Source organism: Talpa occidentalis, unplaced genomic scaffold, assembly GCF_014898055.3.
Source record: "Talpa occidentalis isolate TD23 unplaced genomic scaffold, MPIMG_talOcc4v2.1, whole genome shotgun sequence".
NCBI classification, from domain to species: domain Eukaryota; kingdom Metazoa; phylum Chordata; class Mammalia; order Eulipotyphla; family Talpidae; genus Talpa; species Talpa occidentalis.
The window spans coordinates 61,955,873-61,978,049 of record NW_026555331.1 but is presented as its reverse complement, the minus strand read 5'-3'; the positions used below and the strand labels follow the sequence as shown (position 1 = coordinate 61,978,049).

Sequence of the window (22,177 nt, the reverse complement as noted above, 5' to 3'; positions counted from 1 at the left end):
TGTTCCCTTTTCTCTTTTGGAACCCATCAAATCCTCTATACATAGTTATTTCCCTGAGCCAGTTTTGGTGTAACATTTAAAAGCCACAGAATTATGCTGGGAGGTTAGCACCCATTCCATAATAAGATTGTGAAAATGGTTCAAATTCAGAAAACTGAGATGGTATCATTAAAAGCTTCAGAAGGAAAAAAAAAATAATTCCAATTTCCCTTTCATGGAACTCATGAAAAAAAAAAAATGGTGGACGACAGCCACCAACACTGTGTGAAGCATAAGCTCTGCCAAAACTGTGAATAATTAACAGATTTGAAAATATAAGTAGCTTAAGCCAATCGCACATTTGGCAGAGGTGAAAGTTGACTGTGGTAACTTGCTACTACGAGTGCACTCTTCTTCAAAAACATGATTTCCCACCTGTCCTGTGCTGACGGCTGAGACGGCTCCCCATCCATATTTCCACAGGCTACAAGGGTGCCTCTGAAACCCTGGCGGAGATAACAGGATATTTATAACATTTCCTATTCGGGGCACTTCAGATCATTTTCTGTAAAACAATCTTTTGTGATTTAAAATAAATTACTTATTTCCCCAGGTATATATTCTTCTTTTACTGTGAACAGATGACAAAAAAAAAAAAATCCAAATTTCTCCTCATATTATATTATATTAGAGAGTTTTAAAAATCTACATGAGGACTCTTGACATAACACATTTCCTCTTCATACAAATATAAAAACTAGACAAAAAGTAGAGCGTGTGTTTTAAGAACAAGTCACTCAATGTCATCTTTAGGGCAACAAAGAATACATTGCCTCCATATCAAAAGCAAAAATGTGTATAGTGAAAAACTTATTAATCATATGTATGGATAATTGGCTTCCCACACATTTTGCTACTTTAAAAATTTACTTTTTTGTTATATTTTTATTGATATAACATTGCATTATAACACTGTAACATTAAGATAGGCATCATTAAAGTCAATAGAATTATAAGAACAGATAATACATTTGATCTTAGCCAAAAGACCAAGAAGTGATAAATAAATAAACTTTTTAAATAGAATGGCTTAGGAAGCTTAGGTCATCAGGATGCTTACCAAATATGTATCATCCCTCCAAGTAAAATGCTGCACATTCACCCTTGTATAGAATTGTTTTCATGTGATGGGTTTTATTACTTTCCAGCTTTTTTGGGGTATAAAAATCAGGATCATAATTTCATTCATCAAAATCAGGAGTTTCATTCTTTTTCAATAATTTATTTTTCTTTTCTCCTTTTACTTGATTCTCCTTTCTTCTGTTTTAAATATCTGTAGACTTTATTTTTTCCTACTTATTATTTAAATGAGCTCGATTTAGAAGCAAACAGTGTTTCTTTTAAAATATAAAAGAGAGATTCACCTTTGATAGTACACATCTGTTCTTTTCTATGTTGATGAGATGGTGGTAATAAAAGATTTTTCAAAAATGCCTCAGAGCTCAAGATTTAATTTTTAAATAATTCATAGGCAAGACTTGTAACCGGTGCAAAAATAATTCTGCTGCTCCAATGCAAAGGAATCAAGTTTGATGTTGAATAGCCAGGATTCTATTTCCTACTCATGGTTGCTATTTGAATAATGACATAGTCTAGATGCACAGTAGCTAAGTCTATAGCATATAGAAAGGTCAATATGAATTCTGCAGAGCTTTTGGTTCCTCCAACTGTCATTCAAGTTGTAGGGTCTCAATCACTTTTCTGACATGAGGCAAGACTCCATGAATGTTCAAATTATCCAAATTAAAGAAGCAAATTTTTAGAGGGATTGTACTCTATTCTACCTCTCTCCTGCCTGGAAACAATGAAAAATCTCTTCTATCTTAGGAGAGGAGTAAATAATGATTTAGTATGAAGCCTAAATATTTGAAGGACTTCTTTAACCTCTGACTTCACAGGGGTATTTACCCAACAGTTAGAAGTATAACAGGGCTCCAGTTGTTGTACCAACAGTCATTCAATGTGCCCTGGGCTACGTCAGTGTATCCTCCCCTTCCTTGGTAAACACAAGTCAAGTGTGTGTCTATCCAATGGATACAATGAGTGAGTGCCATCAATTGGCCTAAAGACCTGTGAGTACAGCTTATGTGTACTGAGTGACTTAGGAAATGACAGAAGTTACAGAAACTTGTTACTATGCTTTTACCCTCCATCTTGCATGCATTCTTCCAATCATTTATTGGACAATACCAACACAAACCATAATGGCATAAATCTTTTATCTATGGAGAGCCCATCATGTGCCAGACAGTTTTACATGCAATATACAGATTGTATGAAATATTTTAAGTACTCAACTAAGAATTAATGGCATTGGGCCTCCCCTGGTGGCGCAGCGGTTGAGCACTGGGTTGCGAGGCTGCCTGCAGCCTCTGCAGCGCCAGCTCGATCCCCGGCACCGGCGAGTGTCCCCCCCCCCCCCAAAAAAAAAAAAAAAAAAAGAACTCTGAAACTCGACAATAAGAAAATAAACTGCTCAATTAAAAATGGACAAAAGGGGCCTCCCCTGGTGATGTAGTGGTTGAGCGCTGGGCTGCGAAGCTGCCCTCAGCCTCTGCAGCGCCGGTTCGATCCCCGGCCACCAGCAAGGGTCCCACATGGTGCGACAGACTTCTTCTGCCACACCCGCTGCTCCCCTCAGAAGACTGTTTTCCTCGGTCTGCCTGTTCTGTTCCCCGCTCTGGCTCTGGTGAATTCTCTCACCCTCCTGCACGTCTGACTGTACCCAGTGCTTGTATAAATAAATAAATAAATCTTCAAAAAAAAAAAAAACAAGAATTAATGGCATTGCAGACACTTTTTATAAATTAAACACTTAATGGAGATTTAAAAAAACAAACCTTCTGTTATTCATTATTTATTTCAAGATAGCCAAATGCTCCTAATGCTCAATAAACTGCATCATTTTCAGTCCTGAATGTCTTACTGAGAAAGCTGCGGTTACAGAGGACTAAATCGTAACTTAGGTGTTAATGAAACTCAGGCTTGCCAAAAGTTCAAAGTTCATAAGTGACAAACAGAGTGCCTTTGGGGCACTGAAGGAACAAATACCTTCTCCCTGTTGGAAAGTGATACTCTGCGTTAAAGTCTAAGTAAACTGGATCATCATCCATAGCTCAGCATTATGTTTTTAAAATTACACATGGGGGCCTCTCTGGTGGCACAGGCAGTTGAGCGCAGTGCTGTGAAGCTGTCCACAGCCTCTGCAGTGCCGGTTCGATCCCTGCTGGCCATGGAGCATCCCACATGGCGCGGCAGACCTCTCCTGTGTCTCCCACTGCTCCCCTCAGCACTGTATTCCAGTCATTCTGCCTGTTCTGTTTCCTGCTCTGTCTCTGGTGAATCCTCTCACCCTCCCGCACATCTGGCCTGTATCCCAGTTCTTGTATAAATAAAATAAAAATAAATCTTTAAAAAATAATAACATAAAATTACACATGGCATGGTATAGACCCCATGGTCTCTCTCTAATACCAATACCCCACCTACAGCACAAACCAGGCTGCAGGAGAAATGTTTACATAGAGAAAGAGAAGGAGGAGTTTCCAGGTTTGATAGAAACTGTTTACCACAGCAATAATACATCTTCACACATACTGTGTCTTTTAAACAGGTTAGTTTATATTGAACAATTCTACATTTAACCTAGGATAAAACTAAGTACTGTATTGCAAATAAAACCCTGCATTCAGAAAAACTTCAAGAAAGAGGAGGCCTAAAAAATACAATCTAGGGCCTCCCTGGTGGCCCAAGGGGTTAAGAGGCAACCTATGAAGCTGTTAGCAGCCACTGCAGCACAAGTTTGATCCCCAGCTGGCCAGGGAGGAACCCACATGGCACAGCAGACCTCTTCTGACTCTTCCACTGCTCCCCTCAGCACTGTATTTCAGTCAGTCTGCCTGTTCTGTTCCCCACTCTGTCTCTGGTGAATCCTCTTGCTCTCCACACCTCTGGCCTGTACCCCAGTATGCATTAAATAAATAAATCTTAAAAAAATACCATCTAGACAATTTCAAAACATCACAAAATGAAAGAATCAACACTAATTGAATTATTAAGAGGGTAGAATAATTTAATGATAAAGTTTATTCAGAATTTCCATCTTTGTATTATGGCTAAAAAGACTGTATCTACTAAGAGTTTTTGCACTCCAGAGCCACATGCATTTTCAAACTCAGACTAACTTGCCATGATACTTAGAATGGAATAAATTTAATAATGCATAATTACTAACAGTTACTAATTGTTATTATGATAATGGAAATTCAGGACAAAATCTAAAGTAAATCTTTACAGAAAATAATCATTATTTTTCCTAAGAGTAAACGAGTTCTATTCCCTCATCTCTGTAAGGTCAAATGAACATTGTCCCAAAGGCCTACTCACAGTTTCCAGCACCTCAGAATAAGAAAGAGTTCTCAAAATTAGCCCTCATGAGAATCTTCTCTTTTAGCCCAAGGAAAATATCTTTATATGTTTGCAGGTTACTGTTTTAATGGTAGCTGGGAAGTTCTGTCTTGGCCATTAAGAGCAAAATAACAACGAAGAGCTGATATAGCTTATCTGTTCAACTGCCCTTAGCAAGGTACCTCCAGATACCCTCCGGCGTCTGCACCCCACAGACACTTCCAACATAAATTATTTTATTGATTTAAACATTAAAAAGCTAGGAAGTTGAGGATTTACCTAAAAGACAGAGAACTTGTAAGTAGTAGAGGAAAATTTCTGGTACTCTGAGTTCAAGTTAATATAACTTTCCCAAAAGAGTAGGCAAAGGAAGGGACTTTTTGGAAGTGTCCTTATTTTTCATGCCATCCTGAATGAACTGAGAAAAAACCTTTTATTAATGGAACCTATTGCACTTTCCTCCAGAGACATTATTTAAACATTTAACATCCTCTATTAAAAATAATTAATATTTCTATCATGTAACTATTCAGTGTTTACATAAGTATGCATAAACAGAAACATTAATACATGGCATCTAATTAATTCAAAGAAAAAAAAACAATTTCAAAATTGTTTTAATTCATTCAAGGGCATAAAATTAGTCATAAGCTCTTTTCAGTTATTTGGAATCTATTCCACTGATTCATTTTCAATGTTATAAGCAAATGAATTTATTTATCAATTACTGGCTTGATCAGGTAATGAAAATGAAAACAGTTGGTAATATAGGAGAACATACATGCCTTAAGCATTTAACGGCATTTAAATCCATAATATAAGTCAGTTTGCTCTTTCAACTTAGGGACCATAGAACAGTTAATTAATCACTCAAATACTAACAAATGCTTCTTAGGCTTCACTTAGCGATTATGTGGTCACTCAGAGAATCAAAGGCAATTAAGTAGCTGATCAATGAGTTCACCTCTTCAATGAATAACAAAGACTCCAAAGTCGTATTTCCCATTCTAAATAAACTACAGAAAATGTACATTTTATTAGCATTGTAGGCAGCCAATACTTGAAACTCCCATATCTTTTTCAACTTTTTAATATAGATTAAATTCAATGTGTTAATGATCATATCTGCACTATATGAAAGTGTTAAGTATTAGAAACCAGATTTAGAAAAAAAAAATCCCTTCACTGAATAAGATAACCAAAGCAGACCAATAGCTAAGCAATTACTCAGCTGACTGAAAACAACAGTGTAGTGAAACTTCCCAGCTCTGTTTTTCTAATCTATACATTATTTTAAATCCCTTGTAAAAAGATTTCAATAGGATTTCAAACAATGGCTTTTTCAAACACTCAGGTAGAAGAACATTTCTGCTGGCTACTGATACCTTTATGAACTCCTGAGTTAAACCACTTCTATGGATCACAGAGTGCTTTATACTTTCCCCAAAGAAAGTGACTCTGTTTGAAATTTGAGTATTTAGAAAGTTCGTCTCTCTTTTGGAATGTACTCAAAGAAGAGAGCAGAGTGGAGTGGCAGGAGTTTCTATACTAAGCAGGCTTTGAAAATTAAAAGCAAAAAGTCTATGTGCTTGTATTATATAGTCACACTAATAAAAGCAATAAAACATATCCAGGGGATGCTTGACATGAACAATTTCATAAGCCTGGTATCGATCCCCAGATTTTTTTTCCAGAAAGGCTGCTTTGCAGTAACTGATTCCCTTGTGCATTTCCTATTACTGCACTCTCCTAAGCCTTGTGCTAAATATAGGAGAGTTTGGAATTTCATGATTTGTGACAATACATTGTATCTTATGTCCTACTGTACAGTTTCCATACAGTGAGAATTAGTGCAAGTACACGTGAAAGCAGATAAAGTGAAGTGACAAGTCAAAGCTGAAGGGGGAATTGGGCTTGGATGGCATGCCAGGCTTGGTTTTAGTTTTTTATCCAGGATCATTGTTAGGATGAACATAGACAGTATTTGTGCTTGTGTCTCATGGATAACACAAAAGAACTCAAATTTTAGAAATTACAAGCCAGAGAATGATACATGTATATATGCTTCCTGCTCAATATTTAATACTTTATTTCCTTGATCTAGTACTTACAGAGAAATTGGGTTTATGATTAAGTAAAATCATAATTACAGAAACTTTGGATGAGATGTTTTCCCTACTACAAATACTACTTTAATGTAACTCTATATTTAAGCACTAACGTAAAGAGGAAAGGCCCGCACTTTTATTTTATCCTAACTCCTTACTAACAAAAAACTCGAATATGTCTTAAACTCCAACATAGCTGGTGAAAAGCTCAGACTGACCTTTTTTGTTTTATATTTGCATCACCTAACATTTGGCACACGGTTAATATTTTTTATGTGTTGTAACTTAATTTTGACATTTAAATTGCTTTTTTTTTTTTCCTGTCTGTGATGTATCTGTAAGAACAAAACTAAGAAAGCTTACTTGACTTCTCTGTTGCATTCTGCAATATTTCACCAATAGAGAGAGCTAGATCTTTACATTATTCCTGATAAGGATACTAAATTGCACTTTGTTTTAGAGATCATTCATCATCACATATTTATGGGAATCAATTAAATATGCAGTATACACTAGAAACTGGTCATATAAATATTAAGATATATATATTCTTATTCATTTATTGCATAAAATTATTAGCAGAGTTATGACCATTTTAGAAGGCTTCAAGAACAAAAGAAGAAGGGTTATTGTTGGTATATCTCCTTAATGTTTACATTAACATATAAATGGCATTTATAATCTATAAAATAACCCTATACATGTTACTTACTGGGGGCATAATACTGAGAAGAATGAGACAGGTTCTTTTTGTACTGTCTGATGAAGGTCTGCTTTCCTTTAGGTGGTGTGTAAGAAAGCAATAAATGGATTTTAAGAAAAAGTTTAAGAAAATATGGTAAGCAATGAATATAGCAATCCATTAAAATATGAAACAATATCTTCAGTATACAAATAGAACAGATAACTTTACAAGAAACACAATTTGCACTTTAGTTAAAAATTGCACCACTTTTTCTTGTACATCATAATTGTCTTGATTCAACCTGAGACTTAGCAAGTAAATAAAACTTATTTTGAATTGTGAAAATTTTATAAACAATCTGGACCACCAATAAATACTTTAAAAATACCTGTTGGATGAAACTGAATGTTGAGATTTCTCAGTAAGTCACATAATCATACAGATAGTAGAAAAAATTGAATTGATATTTAAAATCCCAAAATTACACTGACTTTAGCTTTGTTTCTATCACAAAATTAAGTGGAGAAGTTGATCAGCTTTAGTGAGGCAATATAATGAACTCATCTGAATAATCCTAAATCCATCTGCTTATCAGCAGGTGTGTTTGCCAAAACTTTTGTTTTGCTACTGTGTCTTTTCATTTGAATCACAATCTTGCTAAAAATTTGTATTTTAAGAAAAAAATAAATCTCAGGAATATTATTCTAACGTAATACTAAGTGTACTATTTGGGTGCAATCTGAACATGTGGTGAATAATCCCCAAATACTTTCATACTACATATTTTTATATAGATGAAAGGATGCCATATTTTAAATATAGAGTAGAAATACAAAATATATCATTATAAAATTACTTTATTTCTATTAATCTTATCTTACCATAAACTTGCAATCATGCCAAGAGATTATGCTCACATTCTGGCTCACATTTTTTGATGAATATTTAGTGCACTTATAAAGCAGGCAATGAGATTCTAGACTATGGAATAGAGCATTTAATAAAATCAAATGTCACATTTAATGTACAGATAAATCACATTATTCATGCTTATTTATTCTTTAAAAAAATAAGCATTTACCTTCTCTACTGAATTTTATGATGACCTGTACTTGAAATGATACAGCTTCAAAAACTAAGAGATTCAATTTTCAGATTTAATTCATGCATATTTGAGTTGACTATACTTATAACAAAAATCTCAATTTCACATTTACCAGAAGGTTGTAAGGTGCTTTAATAGTTTCATTCAAATTGAATATTCAGATATGCTGTCATATTTTTCCTAGAGCAACATAAGCCACCTAGATTTGTACTGCAATCCTGCCATTTACTAGCTGAGTGATGATGGACAAGTTACTTAGCATCTCTGTTCCTAGGTTTCTTCTAGTAAAACCAGTGTACACCTTATAGGGCTGACATGACATGACTTTCCTCAGAACATTAGTAATACACCTTACAAAGGTGTTAGGAAGTTCAAATGACATAATTTTTTTTCAAAAAAACCTTAAATAAAGCTCTAAAATAGAAAGTTTTCAATGTACCCTGCTTTCAAATCACTTATATCAGACCACAATCTGAACTTGAATAATGAAGAATATAGTTATAAGTAAGGCTCAAGACTTATATTAAGTCTAAATTCTTCTTTGAAATTTATATGACAATAACACTAATGGTGATTATTTTTCCCGAGGATGCCCTTGACATTTCCAGGATGAAGAGAAATCATACATAGTATCAAAATAACTATTATTTGTTTCAGTGATAAAAATTTTGTGTAAAAGTGTTTGACTTACTGCCATATCGTCTCATTGACTGAGCCATTCATTGTTAAAATAAAAACACTGCAATATTATTTGATCAAAGAATTGCAGAACTCCCCTCTCCCTTTCGAGTATTTAATATGTTACAATGAAAAAAATGTTATCTCCTATAAAACAATAATGACTTAAAATCCCTAGTGAAAAGATCACCAGAACACATGGTTTGTGTTTGCCCATATGCTATAGCGACCCTCTCTCTGCGCTGCCTCTACTGCCTCAGCAGGTTTGTCTGGAAAATATATTGGTCTGCCTCAACTAGAAAAAACATAAAACATAATCCTGACTGTTGTTTCATTCCTTTTATAAGACTAATAATTCAGTTGTCTTATATCCAGATACACAGTCTTTATAACATGTTCTGTACTGTACTGACATTTTTATACCATTTTTCTTTAAGTGTCAGATATTTCAAACGACTTTAGAGTAAGAATTATTGCTCAAGAGTCATCGCTTCCCTGTGGAATCTAGGGAATCTGGATCAAGTGTAAGTAGTATTGAGAACATATGTACACTGCTTAAGGATTTGGATCTCATCATCGTCTGGAGATATTCAAACACCTAATCTATTTCCATTTAAAAAGAAAATAAAACAAAGATCCTCTAACATCTTAATGTCACTTTTCTTAGAATTATAAAGAGCCAGCAATATTCTTGTCCACTTTATGTGGAGGAAAATGTTTTTTCTCCTCTGAAGAAATGTGAGGGTTTTTTTTTTTTTCCAAAGAAATTGTGTGTACTTTTATTAAACATTCTTTTCCAAGTTTGTATCTAGAGTTCATAACTAAGTTAATCATATTAGAAAAACCATCAGAATGGTCAAAGAGTGGCTAGTCCAACCACTTGAACTTGAAAATTAATCTTCTGCACAGTGTTCCTGGCTCAGTGTGTACAAAGACATGAACAAAATAATCTAACAACTCTCCTACACTTTAAAGTTACATATGCACAATGGCGATTTGTTTTAATTCTTAATCAAATACTTACATTATAATACCCATAAGTAACTGAAGCTATAATTAACTCTATTATAAACAGTTCATGAATAGGGATGAGCACAAAGGTCATTGAAGTGTAGGATTCATGCCCTTTGTCTGTGGAGTCATCTTTCTTCTGGCAGAAAGAAAACATTTTTACCTACATGAAACGTTATGTCTTGTCCGCTGTTGCCAAATGTCAGTGATCAGAAACTTTTCTCTTTTCCTGACAATCTAGCCTCACAGTTATGAGTTCACTGGAGGTGGTTCTTATGGTTTGGATCATGCAATTTAAATTTGTCAGACATGTAAAAGAATGACAGGTTTGGGTTTAGTATTAAAACTTTGACACATACTAAGATATTGCTTCAGAAATATATTTAGCAATTTTTCCAGGAATGACAATAAACAAACAAACAAAATAACCCAAGGTAGTTCTGAGAATTATATTAGAGACTAGCCCATTATAACCTTGAAAAAGGAAGTTTCCTCACCACAAACCAAATACATTCCTCTAAATATATGCTCTCTCATAAATTATAGAGATGTACTCCACCACGTACCACAAGTCACCACAAGCTCACTGACAGTGATCAGGACAAAAAAGAGAAAAAGAAAAAGCTAACTGGCTTTATTGTAACAGCTTACAGTTTTCCGGACATTTCTCATGTGACCACCACTTTACAGACTGATATGTATACTCCTAGAATTGATTCAAACGCTAGGCTTGGTGTGATATCAAAAGGGGAGCTTGCTCAGATCAGCAGCAAACAGGCCCCAGGAGATGAGCACTGTTGTAAACCCACAGGAGCCCAACCCTTAGATCAGCAGAAGCACACAGGGACCAGATGAGCTTATTGCTGGGCTTGAGGCAGACCCAAGGAGGGCTTTTCCCCCCTTCACCAGGCCATTTTCCCATGTGTGAGCATGTGAGTAAAGCACAAGGGGCCTAATGCATCCTGCCCCTCTGTTAAACCTGCTTGTATTGGTGTGCTCAGAGTCCCAGGAAACAAGAAAGGCCTTAGGCAGAAAGCCATTGCTCAGAAAACAGGATTCAAGTGCAACCACCAGGATGACCACACATTGGGCTGAACTAGCCAGAACAACAACAACAAACACGGCCAGAATTTTATTCCACTATATATAAAAAATTGAATACACAACAAAGTGTTTTTAGGGGAAAATGCTGGATCTTTACCTCATACCTTAATTAAAAACAATAATTAATTAACCAAATATTTTAAGAAAAATAAAGTGGGGGACATCTTTCTAACTATGATGCAAAACTCACTTTAAAAGTATGATTTTTGCAACTAAATAAGCGGCTGCTTCTAAATTCCTGTACTGGCTCACTTTATCAGTACGCTCTGATCTCTGAGTTTTGTCCGTCCCATCCTGTAACTTTAATCGTCTATACAGAACGAATTCTCAGGATCTGAGAGCAGTGGATGCCATTCTAGAAAGACAGTCGCAGTAAACCAAAAGTTCATTACCCCTTTAAGCCCTAAAATAAAAAAGTTTTAAAAAGGCAAAATTCTGTCATTTGAAGTAAAATAGAAGGAACTCGAGGGGATTATGCAAAGAGAGATGAATCAGAAGAAACAGAAATATTGGAGAATGATTTTAGCTATATGTATAATAAAAGGAAACACAACAGATGAAGGAACACAGCAAAATGAAAATAAGCCCATCGATTTTGACAACAGATCTGAGGTTACCAGAAGAAAGAGAGTATGGTGGGAATAAGGGAAGAGGAGTTCCAATGGATGGTGTTGTTTTTTAAATTAAAAAAAAATTGTTTTAAAAAACTATAATTGGGTCTCCTTGGTGGCACAAGGGGTTGGGAATCAGCCTATGAAGCTGTCTGCAGCCACTATGGCATGAATCCAATCCCTGACCAAGGAGCTATCCACATGGCACAGCAGACCACTCCTGATTTGCCCGCTGCTCCCCTCAGCAGTGTATTTCAGTCAGTCTGCCTGTTCTGTTCCTCACTTGTCTCTGGTGAATCTTCTCACCCCCACACCTCTGGCCTGTGCCCCAGTTCTTGTATGCATAAATAAATAAATCTTTAAAAAATATCTTAAAAAACTTTGAAATTAGTTAAAGTGATTACCAAGCAACACTATGATTGATGTAAGGCACTATATATAATATTTCCTTTGCCAAAGAGATCAAACATTTTGCTAAATATCTTATAGAAACTAAGAAAAATGAATAATTCTTACAATATCATTGGAATATTTTCCAAACCATGGGCCTCAAGAATTATACTAATACCATTACACGGAAGTTAAAATGACCCTTTAGCAAAATGTTTGAGACTAACATTGTTAGATGCTCTTTGCAATGTCCCAAGGACTATAATTACAGTTATCCTCAATCTCAGCCTCTGATGTGAAAATTTGAATACATGAACGCCAATATTATTTTCTGATTAAAGAACTGAATTTTATTTTAGGGAAACATAAGCAAAATTTTTTGCTGCAATGCATCATCTTATGAAAGATATGCCCATCAATGCAGAAATTCCCACTATACATTATTCTTTTTTTTTTTTTACAAAGATTTTATATTTATATTTGCATAGTAAAACTGTTGGCCAGAGGTACAGGGGTGAGGGGATTCACCAGAGACAGAGTGGGGAGCAGAACAGGCAGATGTACTGACATATACTTCTGAGCAGAGTAGTGGGTGAGACAAGAGAGGTCTGCTGCGCCATGTGGGCTAGCTTCCTGGTTGGGGATGAAACTCAGGCCACAGTGGTGATAGCACTGAGATATAACCCCTAAGCCACCAGGGAGGCCCTATACATTATTCTAACTGGAAACTCACCTTCCACCTGTTTAAGAAATACCTAATAATAAAAGAACTAACCATACATGTTCTGAGTTGTGCGTGAGGAGCAAATAGGAAAAGGAAAAAACAAGCATTTGCAGCAAATTAAATCTCTCCATTTGAACTAATCACTAGGGAAGAGTTGATATGGTCATGACTTATGTCTACAAAAACTGTAAGCTGAGTTTAAACAATGGATAATATGTGAAAGTCAGTTTTTGTCTTGCCTTTACTCATGTAAGACTGAATGTACTCCTGGAAGAAAGAGTATGCTCTTTGCTTTATATTTGAAGACATTCCCAGTAAACTTATATTTAAATAAAAATATCAAAGAAAATGTTTAAACATAAAATGAAAGGCATGCTATAAAGTTTCCTATTTTTAATAACTATAAATATTTTGGGAAAAATCATGTATAAATAACTGACATTTACTTTACTTCTGCCACTGCACTAAGCCCTTTACAAGGATGATTTACACACAATAAAAGGCAAAGCATCATAACACAAATCTCTCGGGTTTTTGGTGAGAATTTAAAAAAAAGTTGTAACGTGAAAAGCATTTAGAATGGTGTCTGGAAAATAACCAAGCTCCAAGAAATGCTGGTTCCTAATATCTCATTTACTATTTACTACAAACATCTGAGGTGAGATATTAATAACTTGCCTAAAGCAAACTATCATTCCTGGGGAGCCTATGCTTATAACTTAGCTCTCTCTAAATATAAATGAAGAGTATATTCATATTCTCAATCTCTCTCTCTCTCTCTCTGTTTCTCTCTCTCTCACACACACCCTCCCTCCCTCTATGGTCTACATAAACAGAATAATTTGTATATGAATGACATGTTTATATATTACATAAATAAAAGTTGGAAGAAAATGCAGGTTGAGTGGTAGAATTACATATTTTAATAGTGTCATCTCCCACATTTTCTACAAGTAACATGCATTCCTTTAAACATCAGCTATTTTATAAATAGCTTTACAAAATTTAAATCATGAAAACTTTAAGAAGTTCTAGGGCTTCATTAGCTATCACCAATATCAGCAAAGATTCTTTTTTAATATCAGTGATAATTATAGAAAACTAGTCCTTTAAGTGCTAACATAATAGATAGAGTTCATATTGCAAACCTCCAAAGGCTCCTAGTTTCTTAAGTGTCAATTGTGAAATGTATTTGAATATTATTTGGAAACATGAATGGGCTGAGGGTGCTCTGGAAGTGGCCTACCATCTGCTGGGAGGGCAAGGAGGGTGGCAAGGCTTGTATTCCTACATTCCATAGATGTAATAAAATTATCACTGTCCAATTTTAAAAGTTCATTCTTTAGACAACAGATTACATATCATTTGGAGGCTTGAAGAAAAACCCAATGAAACAAATAAGCAACTCATCTCATTTTACCCAGGTTCTACCCTCACAGATTTGCTAAGAAGGACTAGAATTCCTGCTGAAAACTGCCCTTGTGTTGGGAAGCTGCAGCAACTCATCACCCCTGAATGGACTGATGGTGGGTGGCTTTCTGGAAGAACTGAGCTTGGGATAGAGCTTGGCTTTAGGAATACTTCTCAAGATGACATAAAGCTGCGAGTGAAACTGACATAAGCAGGTAACTTCAGGTGGCCCAAAGTGGGGTCCCAAGGGGAGCAGAGGAAAGCTTAAGTTAGACTTTGCAATGAAGCAGAAGTTGGACCCACACACCCAACTCTTTGTTAATTTCCTTTCTTCTTTTTGAAGAGACTATTGTAAGAACAAAAAAAAAAAAAAAAAAAAAAAAGAAGAAGGGAGGGAGGAAGGAAAGAAGGCAGGCAGGAAGGAAAGACAGCTTCCTTTATACTCTTGTGCTAAGTCCCAGCTAAGGCAGCAGGCAGCAAGAAGGCCTGTGAGTGAGACCACAGCAGTTGGTCCTCAACTCTCAATTAGCAACCTCCCTGGTGATGGTGGACTCTATGCCTGAAGGCAGAAAACCCTCCTCTCCAGTAGGAACTCAACAGACTCCCTGCTGCTATGCCCCACCTGGAACTCTTTCCCTCAGAGTCACCTTCTAGCAAGAGCCCCCTGCAGCCACATCTCTTGACTTCTTGCAATTAACAAGCAAAATATAGGCCATTTCCTTAGCTGATACAGAAAGTTTAGAGAGATCCGGTGTAGAGGAAGATACTCGGCTCAGGTTTTCAGTCCAATTCAACAACCACACCCTGACAGTCACCCAGTGAAGGGAGGCTAGACCTTTCTAGAACATACTAAGCAGAGGGTAAAATCCTCCTAAGTGTAACAAGTGGAATCTTGTCAAGGAGGATTTTATTCATCTCAGCTCTGGTGTACTGGCAGCTTTCCTGTTAGTTTGGATAGGGGAGGAAGTAAAGGTGTTTTATTTTTTATATTTTTTAAGATTTATTTATTTATTTATACACGCACTGGGTACAGTCAGAAGCACGGGAGGGTGAGAGAATTCACCAGAGCCAGAGCGGGGAGCAGAACAGGCAGAAGGACCGAAGTACACTGCTGAGGGGAGCAGCCGGTGGCAAGAGAGGTCTGCGCGCCATGTGAGACCCTCGCCGGTGGCCGGGGATTGAACCGGTGCTTCAGAGGCTGTGGGCAGCCTCACAGCCCAGCACACAACTGTTGGACCACCAGGGAAGGTCTGAAGTAAAGGTGTTTTAATAAGGAGTATGGATAACTAGGAAAGTTAGAGCCTGTTTGCCGCAAGTAGTGGTTTCCTATAGTATAAAGGAAGAGAACTTCAGAAGCATGATATCTTCTTATTCCCCTGCTCCCAAATCACCACAATTAAAGTTAAATTAAGTAAGTGCACACACAGGTTCCCTTTCTAGGGGACTGAGAAGGTGGGACTTCGATGTTCAACTGAAGATTAAGGGAACCCCCACAGACTCCCTGTTTCAATTATGGGTAGAAAATTTAATTGGAACGTAAAAAGAAGAAGAAACCCTTTCACTTTTAAAAATTATTTTACAAAGGAATATTACCTACTTAGTAAAGATACAGAATATAAAAGGAAGAAAGAAGAACTGGGAATAAATGTATCTCCTCTGAACATTAATACTAATACTGTTTCTTAAATGTCCATATAGTAGTCTACTGTCAAATTAGATAACATAGATTTATATTATTATTTGAGAAAGAATTTCATATCAGTAGACCCATATTTCATTGCAGAAAGGATTACATTATTTGTCAAGGAAAACACATTACTCTTTGGAAAACAGAAAAGTTGACCTTGGCAAACAGTTAGTGAAATTGTTCCCTACTTGATTTTCCTTATATGCGGTGCGTGGGAGAGCACATATTTAGTGCTGTTTTGTGGCATTGTTTCAAAAGAACTCATTATTGTAGCCAGAAATGAGTAGGGAACATCTAGAAAATAGTTCACATTACAGTGTTGGGAAGTAATTGAATCCTGTTTCCACCATTTATGCTACATAGTAAAAAATCTTTTAAAAGAAACATAATGTAGATTTTGGTAGTAAATAGACACTGGCTTAATGTATGTTTATTTTTCCCCATCATTGACCATAGCTATGTTTTCTACAATTAGACACAAATAAAAATGTGAATTTATTCTTTGATATAATTCTTAAATTGTGTAAATTTCCCAATATGTTAGTATATAATAATTTTCTCATTGTAGGGTAAGGAAAAAATGTCAGGCTTTTCTGCCCTCCCGCCATCAGGATAGATGATGGATCCTTGCGGTCCTGAATGCATGCCTGATGGCGGACACCTGGAGTAGGGTGTGGGCATAGGTAGATGGGATTCACCTGGGCTGAGACTGGGCTTTTAAGGGCTGCGTCAAAGGGATGCCAGAAGCAGCAGAACCCAAGAAGAAGCAGAACGAATGGAAGAGGAGAAAGAGAGAGAGAGAGTGAGAGAGAGAGAGAGAAGGCCGCAGAGCCTTCTCTGATAAAGTGAAGACTTGCTGGTAGCTGGGAGGCCTGCCAGCCTCCCGGCCCCCCAGTACCTCTGTCTGCTGTGCACCTGGTAAACCCCAATAAAAGCCTGCAAAAAGCCACTGAGGGCTCTGACTCCTCCTTTACCCGGTGGTCTGCTGGATCATAGAAAACCTGCTCAGTGGTCATTCCTGACCCTACACTCATTTATCTTTTTAATACTAATTCATAACATAATGTTTTATAATATTTTATAATAAAATGTTTAATTTTGTCAAAGCATAATTATGTATCTTCATGTATTCTTCTTCTCTTTGCTTGTGGATGACTCAAATCCACCACCACAAATTTATTTACCCCCAACTCTCTCCTTTCTTTTATTTTTCTTACACTACTCTTCTTGGTACTATTTTATATAATCATAAGAACAACAAGTATTTGTTGAGTGCCAGTAATATTTTTGAAGCAATCTTTGCATGTTGTGCCATTCAATTCTCTGAATAACATTGTAAATATGATGATATTATTGTCCACACTACAAATGAGGGAAACAGAAAGCCAGCCGGGAGCTTGACTATAACAAAGCTCTTAATGGGTGGATAAGATACACTTATTTTAGATGCACAACATTGACTGATTCTCTGTGAAGGCAAACTGTACCTCCTTGTTTAGTCATATTTTATAGTAAGAATGAGAAATCAAACTACTCCTAACCAATTCTATCACCCAGAATAAAACTGGAAAACAATTCACCCCCCCATGGGGGGAGGAGTAGAATTTAATTGAAAAATGCAATGGAATTTTTCATGCTGAATGTCCTTCCCTTTTGTCACTCCCTACTCAAAATCTACCGTAAATCTCCATCTTTTTCAATTTACTGAGAAATGAGTCAGCAAGGATTACAGTAGATCACCAAGAGATTGTACAGTAAAAATGACGGATTGCAAGACAATGTAAAATAGAAGATGAAAATAATGTTTTTCAAAATGGCAAACAAAATCTTTGTTTGAGTATGCATGTGATCAAAATATGTTACTAAATGACTAGATCAAGGTATTACAAACAGCAGCCTTCGGTTTCTAAATTAAAAGTGTCGATCATCAACCACAAATACAGGCAAGCAATTGGTACTGACTGCTTTGAGAAAATGTATTTGATTAAAACAACAGATGAAAAGCAATGCCATGAGCCAATTCAGACCCGCCCCTAACACACACATAAATAGAAATACAGTCTGCTATCTCTAAAAGGTGATGTGTAGTAAAGGTTTAGTAATTACCTGGCATTTCCTCTCTTTGATGGTCTCTGTCTTCTGTAATTTCCTCTACCACAATTTTTAAATAAAATTTTAAAAATATTTATCTAGTAAAAATCCCCTCTCTTCCCCTAACCCTAGTCTCTCACTGCTAGCAAAACTCCCACCTGGCCTTTAAGACTCGTGTAGCCAGTTTCAGAGTTAGTGGCCAAGTGATCTAATAAGAGGAGAGCAAGAACTTGCATTAAGTTCCTTCCTTTACTTCTGGCTATTGTTCCTTTAACACTTTCCTACTTGAGGTGACACAGGTAAGAAGCCTAAAGGGACTGCAGTTGTACCCTCTTGGCTATCACTGGGAGGAGCAGGACGGAGAGAGAGGAGGAGTAGATTCGATTCTCAGCCTGAGTCAGGTGCCAGACCAGCAACATTAGAGCAAATTAGCATCATTCCTACACTACCTTTCTCAGCTCTTCTCCTGCTCCAACTCTTTTTTTTTTTTTTTCATAATTTTATGAATTTGCTTTCATTCAGATTTTACAAATTCAAAATCTTGTTTGAAAGATTATTTACTTTTTCCAAAGTAAACACAGCCAAAATTGCTCCCAGTACAGCCTTTTTCAAATCTCCAGTGTGTCTCAACCCCAGACAAAGCTGCCAAAGCACCCACATGATCACTCTTTAACAGAACCAACATGTTTTTTTGGTCAAACTCCAAACTAAAAGTAAAGTCGAAAGGAGCTAAAAAATATGTAAAAATAGTAGCTCTTAATTGTTGGACCTCTCTTCCTCTTTTCCTCCCTCCCAGTCTCAACTCACACTATCACAAATCCTTTCTTTGGGTTACTGTAGGTGGTTACTTAATAATTTCTACTCACCAAGCACCTTGCTAGAACTGGGGAACTTAGGATGAAGAAGACAAATCTGTCCAACCTTAAGAATTCAAGTCAAGAAGATAAAACAGTGGGCCTCCCTGGTGGCGCAAGGGGTTAAGATGCAACCTACGAAGCTATCCACAGCCACTGCAGCACGAGTTCGATCCCCAGCCAAGGAGGTGACCCATATGGCGCAGCAGACCTCTCCTGACTCAACCCCTACTCCCTCAGTGGTGTATATCAGTGGATCTGCCTGTTCTGCTCCCCACTCTGTCTCTGGTGAATCCTCTCACCCCCACCCCCATGCCTCTGGCCAGTACCCCAGTTCTTGTATGCATGAATAAGTAAATCTTTAAAAAAAAAAAAAAGATAAGACAAAAATTGACAAATAGCTACAGAGCAGATGGTAAGTGTTACAATGGAGAAAGGAGGCAAGAAAGGAGAGGGGGGTAGGAAGCCAAAAGAAGGTTCTATCCCCCAGAGCTTAGGGAGGGCTTCCTGGGAAGTAAATCCTTAAAGAAGATTGAGAAAATGTATACAACCCCATGAGGTACAGGAGGGGAGAACATGTCCAGATAATTTGCTTTTAGTGCAAATATCAATAGGAGGGAGACCAAGGTGGTTACTCTTCTTTAAGAAAGCACAATGATTTTATAAGTATGGACAATTTGACTGGATAATTAAATATGAATTGAGTCTGGAGGCAGCATAGGAGGAAGGAAGGAGGCAGTTTCTATGCAGCACTTTTATATCTTTGGGATGATGATTATTACTTGTTCTAAGTAGACAGTTTATAGGGATATTGCAGATGGGTCTTCACTTAAAAAAGGAATTCAAGAACAGGTGCTGTTGTTTTAGACTTGCTCCCCAGTGACGGGTGGTTGATACAACAATAAAATTCCTCAAATCTTTACACCTTCTTGTTTCCTCAACAAATACACTATGTTGATTATTTGAAAGAGACAAAGGATATGTGTGTGGGGGGGGGTGCAGAGAGAAAGATTAAGCTAAAATTATAGAATCAAAGGAAATCATATATCATCAAGCTGTAAGTCTATTGTGATAGCTTTTTTTTCTTGATTATATAGATTAACACCTCTAAATGATTTAGCAAAGAAATAAAACTATATGACTCCTTCAGAGTAAAGAAAAAAAAAAGGCTTATGAATTTATTCTATGTTTTTATTTTTGCTTGCTTTGAGTAAAAATAAGCTTGCAGAATTCTTCAGAAAAGGTTTTTGTTTTTGTTTCTTTGCCTTAAATGCACATTTTTAGCTGGTAGAAAATGCAGGGTGCTAACTACTAAGAGCCCATATATTCCTCAATAGAACAACTCAGAAAATTAAGAATTAAGAGTGTGAGAATCTCAATCATCACAAATGCAAGACTCTCTGCATTTGATATGGCCTAGGACAGGGGAATGGCTTGCTCACTGAACTAGAACAGATAAATATCTCAAACATTACAGGTTAAGTACTACTTATTTTTATGTTTCTCAACTGGCAATAAAATTTGCAAATTAAATTTGTCCCAAGACTGGATTTGGCCAGTTCGTTCTAGCTAATGGTAGTATTACTTGACTAAGTATACAGACTGTTACTGAGAGCTGAGCTTTAGACTTAATCTCCACTGTAAAAGAATATTCCAGTTTTATGTTTCTGAAAGTCATCCCTGTAAATCACATAAACAGAAGTATCTATGGACATACTTAAGTAAAGAAAAACATTCTTAATTATTTTTGCTGTGATGATATATAGACATGGACTATGTTATACATTCCTTGAAGATCAATGTTGTGCTAAATGGACTATAGGCAGAATAAAAGACTTTGGAAATGACATAGGTTTAAAGTCCTTTCTCTAATTCCACTGGGATTATGCAAGTGCTTGGAAGGGGAGGGGAGTGAGAGCTAGGATAGAAAGGAGACAGATATTAGTGCCTGTTGTAATTGCTGTGTTCCCCAAGGTCTGAAATACCAAAAGTGAATGTTTCTTCTATTACAGGGATATAAACCTTTCTCACTGCAAAGCTATTAGCATATATAATGCACATGTCTGAAAATCATGGCTTCTCTGTCATTCTTTGGAGACCTTTCGAGACCTGAGTTATTGTAGAGTCCTGAATTATAGCGAAGACATAATTTCTAAATCCTCTAGTTTTCTGGCATATTGTTAATCAGTTTAAACAATTTAGTAGCTCAGTCTTTCCCAACAAATTAAAATGTTTGTGTTATCTTAACTCTGGGAAAAAAAAAAAAAGAAACCCTAATATGCAATTTACAAAAGATAAGACATTAAAATATATCATCAAATGCCAGCATTTATCTATCAACAAGATGGTCTAAAAGTGTAATTCTAGAAATGCATCAATGTAATATTTCTTTAAAAATAAATAAACAAGCTTCTCAGAAGTCCAAACATATAAAAACTCTTGATCTGATTACACCATTCTAGGGCATACAAAATCACAAGAAAATAAATGACGTTAATTTGTACCTTTTGTACAAATACATTAGCGCCTGTATTTTGGGGACAGAAATTGGAACTTACACACTACATTTTTTCTCTGATTTCAGTTCTTTCATCAAAAAGGTAGACTAAAACCAGAAATGTCGCTTCCCTTATTCAGTTTTATTACAGTCTATATCAATTTAGCATATCTTAAATAGTCTGTATAATTTTAAAAAAATAATAGGACCATTCTAATGTTAATTTGGATCAATCTTCTAAACATATGATTCCAGGTCTCTAAACGGGGGCCCTCTTGAGGGGGCTTTTTAAACGTGAACAAAAAAGCACCCTGAGGCTACCCAATTCACATTTAACCTTCTTACATGAAAAAGGAACTGCTTTGGTTAAGAATAAACTTCCACAAGCTCAGGTTCAAGCTAAACACGCCAGCATATTAGTGAGGAAATGAGACAGCAAATAGTAACTCCTTTCATACTAGTAAAAGAATACTGTATTTATTTAAAACAGTTGGCAGAAATTCTCATTTTAATTAAATTACATTTACTGAAATAACATTTTCATAATTAAAAAAAAAATAACCCATTTCTCCCAAAGAGCTTGCAAAAAATAATCACAGTAACTTCAAATGGGCAAAGAAGTAATGCAATTGTTAGAATAAATGTGACTAATTTGGATTACAATCGTGCGTTAGTTCAGTGGTTTTCAGTGATTCAGAAGCCATTATTATCCCTGTTGCCATGTAAAGTAAATACAAAGAAGATACCAAGTTTTGTTTTTAATGATATTTTAGAGG

General features: G+C 36.2%; 1 protein-coding gene and 1 pseudogene across 2 annotated transcripts in view; both read right to left on the bottom strand.

The window, feature by feature from the left end:
- TOX (thymocyte selection associated high mobility group box) overlaps positions 1-22,177 on the bottom strand; it is a 299,999-nt gene that overhangs the window by 226,593 nt on the left and 51,229 nt on the right. The gene's annotated exons all lie outside the window — the stretch shown is intronic.
- On the bottom strand, positions 939-1,040 carry LOC119252136 (U2 spliceosomal RNA; annotated as a pseudogene).